The sequence below is a fragment of the Hevea brasiliensis genome, chromosome 2 (assembly GCF_030052815.1).
Source record: "Hevea brasiliensis isolate MT/VB/25A 57/8 chromosome 2, ASM3005281v1, whole genome shotgun sequence".
NCBI lineage: Eukaryota > Viridiplantae > Streptophyta > Magnoliopsida > Malpighiales > Euphorbiaceae > Hevea > Hevea brasiliensis.
The window spans coordinates 115,967,428-115,972,280 of record NC_079494.1 but is presented as its reverse complement, the minus strand read 5'-3'; the positions used below and the strand labels follow the sequence as shown (position 1 = coordinate 115,972,280).

At 35.6% G+C, this 4,853-nt stretch overlaps 1 non-coding gene across 1 annotated transcript; it reads right to left on the bottom strand.

The window, feature by feature from the left end:
• Positions 1–2,973: 2,973 nt before the first annotated feature.
• LOC131178274 (small nucleolar RNA R71) lies at positions 2,974–3,080 on the bottom strand. The gene has a single exon (XR_009147408.1). It is a non-coding gene; the product is annotated as a small nucleolar RNA R71 (small nucleolar RNA).
• Positions 3,081–4,853: the final 1,773 nt, after the last annotated feature.

Here is a 4,853-nt window from a genome sequence, read left to right as displayed (position 1 = left end):
GGCTCAATGGGATCAATTTAACTAATGCAAGATAAGTCAATAATGGATGTACCTGAGATTTTGAGAATTAGGGGCTAGGTAAAGGATTGAACCTCACATGAGATGTGATGGGCAAGGAGTTGCTCACTTATAGTTTATTGTAATTCCAATAACGGATGTACCTGAAGATGATCAATAGAATTATAAGAATTCAATCACCCACTAGAAATCCATCCAACTAGGATTTCCGTTTTCTACTTTGGAAGTGTAGGATTCGCTAAGTTAGTGGGAGGACCAATTTGATTAAAAGACCATAATCATTTTGGTTAATTACTTGATACATTTGTTAATTAATCTGGTTATTTTCTGCTTTAATTTTCTGATGATAATGAGTACAGAACAACCACCACCATCCAATATCCTTACAAGCATACTTGATCGCAATAGGTTGACAGGACCTAATCTCTCTGATTGGCTAAGAAATTTGAAACTTGTCCTAAACCTTGAACATATAGGATATGTTCTAGATTCAAATGTTCCTGGTCCCTTACCTCCAGAGGCCACTCAAGAGGAATATGAAACTTTGGACAAGTGGAAGGAGCATGATATGAGAGCTAAGTGTTACATGCTTGCTTCCATGAGTAATGAGTTACAGAAGCAGCATGAGAACATACAGAGTACGAGTGAGATCCTCCTTCACCTACAAGAGTTGTATGGTGAGCACTGTTACACTCATTTCATATAGGCATTTTAGGGTAGTTTTGCATCCATTTTGCCTTTATATTTTAGTATGTTTTATGTTTTTAGTTTTATTTTAGCTTATTTGTTAACTTTAGATACTTTATATTTGATTTTTTGTAATTTTGTTATTTTTTGATAGGATTTTTTGGCAAATCGAAGATCAATGAGTGCATTAGGAAGTGATTTGAAGAAATTTGGAGTTCTTTAAGCATAGAGGAAAGTTGAAGAAATCAAGCCTTGAAAGAGCAAGTTAACCGAAATTTGCTTGAGACTTTGCTTAAGATCCTGCTTAGAGTAAAGCGGCAATGCTTAAGGTGCAGCACAAGTCAAGCATGAGCAAAAAAGTTTATTTTACTCCAAGTCTGTCGAGATTTGCTGAGGGTCTGCTTAACCTTAAGCAGACAGTGCGACCAAAAGCTGAAATTTGCTAAAAAGCTGCTTAGGTTTAAGCCGAACCCTAAGCAGACTGCCCAGAACGTGAATAATGCTGTTGACTTGGATAATTTTACACCTCATTTCCTATCCACTCCTTGGCTCTTATTTACTTTTAGGGCAACTTTTTGGGACCATATAAATTCATCATTTCCTAGTTTTTGCCACAAGAGGAAAGGGAGGAAAAACAAAAAGGAAAGAAAATTTAATAGAGAGAGAGAGGAGATGCCATTTCTTTTGGGGAGGAGCTGCTGCAACCATTTTTAGAGCTCCAGAAAACAGAGTTTTGGGTTCTTCTACCTAGGCTTTTCTATTTTAGTCCTCTTATCATGCTTTTCTTTACTTTTCCATCATTCTTTCTTGTAAATACCATCATGAGTGAGTAAACTCTTTAGATTTCAGAGTTGGGAAATATGTTTTAGATTAATTTACGGATTTGGACTGGGTATTTCCTTATTTTACATAAATATGAGCTTTGATTCCTTCCTTGTATGCTTGATTTACTTGCCTAATATTGGTACCCATTGGGTATTGTGTTAATCTTTGATTGAAGGACCGAAAGGTGATAGTCATTGATAGATAATCAAAGATTGAAACTTAAAATCACCTAGATTTAGAAACAAACTAAGAATTTAAGAGGAATTAATTATTGGTTACAAAACTTAATGGGTTTTAAAGTAATCAAATAACATACGAAAGTAGGTTTGGTTATTTTAGAACACACTTTGGTTTGCTTGAAAAAGATATCAAAGGAATTTAGAATCAATTTCCTTCAAACTCTATTTTTCCCTAAAAATTGGAATGCGCAAGACAAATCCCAACTAATTTGTGCATAAACCTCCAACTCTGGAATCATTTTTAATATAATTAGACTTTAATTTGAATTACCCATTGTTAATTTAGTTTAATTGAAAACTAGATCTAGAATTTATTTGTTTGCTCTTTACCCACTCCAATTAGATTAATCAATTTACATTGCTCATTTACATTTACCATTTATTCATTAATCATTAGCCCAAATAATCGCTTCATTCATAGTTTGGTACTCAAACGGCAAATCCTCGTGAGAATGATACTTGATTCATCCCTTTATTACTTGAGACGACCCGTATACTTGCGGATTCGCACCACCAAATTTTTGGCGCCATTGCCGGGGATTTGATTTTTGTTTGATATTAAACAATTGTTTGTTTGGTTAATTTGGACATTTTATTTTATTTTCTTTTTACCATTTTATTTTGAGAATTTGTTTATTTTGTTTTTCAGGTACTTTATTTTATGAGAAGGACAAAAAGTGAAGAAATCAATTTATTCTTTGATCCAGAAATAGAAAAGACAGCAAAAGCTTTAAGAGCAGAATCTAAAAGGAGAAAAGCTGAAATTAAAGCTCAACAACAACAAGAAATAGCACAAGAGCAAGAGCAATTACAAGAAGAAATGGCCAACAACAATAACAACCGCTCTGTGAAGGATCATGCCTATCCTAACATTGGGGATTTCATGCCAAGTATCACAAGACTAAGAGTAGAAGCTAATAATTTTGAACTGAAGCCTGCACTCTGTCAGATGGTACAATAATCACAATTTGGAGGAAATCCAAGTGAAAGTCCACATGTGCATCTAGCACACATTCTTGAGATCAGTGATATGTTGAAGATAAATGGAGTTTCTAATCATGCAATTCGACTCAGATTATTTCCTTTTTCTTTGAAGGACCGAGCTAGAGAGTGGTTACATTCTTTGCCACCGGGTTCTATCACAACATGGGATGAACTTTCTCAAGCATTTTTAGCTCAATATTTTCCACCAAACAAGACAGCTAAGTTAACAAATGAGATGACTTCTTTCAAACCTAGAGATGATGAGAGCTTGTATGAAGCATGGGAGAGGTACAAGGATTTGCAAAGGAGATGTCCACATCATGGGATTCCTAAGTGGATGCTTGTTCAACAATTTTACAATGGAGTTTCACCAGCTATTAGAAGTACAATTGATGCATCTTCTGGAGGTGATCTTATGGAGAAATCTGAAGATGAAGCTTTTTTTGCTCTTGATAAAATTGCTTATAACAACTACCAATGGAGCTGTGAGAGGAATGAGATCAAGAAACCAGCTGGTATGTTCGAGCTTGATGCCATGAATATGATTAATGCTAAGTTTGATGCTTTGACAAGGAAAATGGACGAGCTAAGCATGAAAGTAGATTCTTCAGCTGGAGGTTCTAGTAATTCAGCAGAAGTTGGAGCTTCAAATGTCAATTGTGTAGCTGATTTTTCTGCACTTAATCAAGATTTTTCAAGTGAGCAAGTGGATTATGTGGGAAACTACAATCAAAGACCAGGTGGTAACTCATTTTCTGCAACTTATGATCCAACATGGAGAAACCACCCCAATTTCTCTTGGGGAGGTAGACAAGGACAACATCAAAATTTTCAGCAACCTTCTGGGTATCAACAACATCAGAATTTTCAGCAGAATAGAGGTCCTCCTCCTGGAATTCCTAAACCTCAAAATGCACCTGCTTCACCTCTACCACAACAAGCACAACCAGACAAGACAGCTAAATTAGAAGCAATGATTAAAACTCTACTTGTGAGCCATCAAAGTCAACAAGAAATGATTTCTCAATTAGCATCTAAAGTGGATCAAATGGCAACACACAACAAGATGTTAGAGAATCAAATAGCTCAACAAGCTAGCTCTTCAAATAACAAAGCATTTGGGAAGCTCCCTAGCCAGCCAGAAAATTCAAGGGAGCATTGCAAGGCTATTACATTGAGGAGTGGAAAAATATTGGAAAATGGAAATAAAAAGATTGAAGAGAAAATTGAAGAAGAGAAAAACAAAGAAGGAGATGAACAAACTGAAGCTGAAGTTAGAATTGAAGCTGAGAAAGAAAATTCAGTGGAAGAAAGAGGAAGTAAGGGGAGGGAGAGCAAAGAAGAAGAACCTAAATATATTACACCTAAAGCCTACATGCCACCTTTGCCATTTCCACAAAGGTTTCAGAAAGCAAAATTGGATAAACAATTTGGGAAGTTCTTGGAAGTATTGAAGTCTTTGCATGTGACTATTCCTTTCACTGATGCCTTAGCACAAATGCCTTCATATGCTAAATTTTTGAAGGAGATTTTATCTAACAAGAAGAAATTGGAGGAATTTGAGACCGTAGCTCTCACGGAAGAAAGCAGTGCTATTTTGCAAAATAAGTTTTCACCCAAACTGAAAGATCCTGGAAGTTTTTCCATACCATGTCACATTGGGGATATCAGTATAGATAAGGCTTTATGTGATCTTGGAGCTAGTGTTAGTCTAATGCCATTGTCTATCTATGAGAAAGTGAAGATTGGAGAGATGAAGCCTACTACCATTTCACTACAGCTAGCAGATAGGTCTATTAAATTTCCAATTGGGGTAATTGAGAATGTTCCTCTGAAAGTTGGAAAATTTTTCATACCAGTGGATTTTGTGCTATTGGAGATGGAGAAGGATGTACACATTCCTATTATTCTTGGTAGACCTTTCCTTGCTACTGCTGGAGCTGTGATTGATGTAAAAAATGGGAGGCTTACATTAGAAGTTGGGGAAGAAAAAGTTGAATTTAATTTGTTTCAAGCAATGAAAAAGAAAGATGATTCAAATTCAAGCTTGAGAATTGATGTGATAGATGAAGAGGTCAAAAAACTGCTTAAAAAGCAACA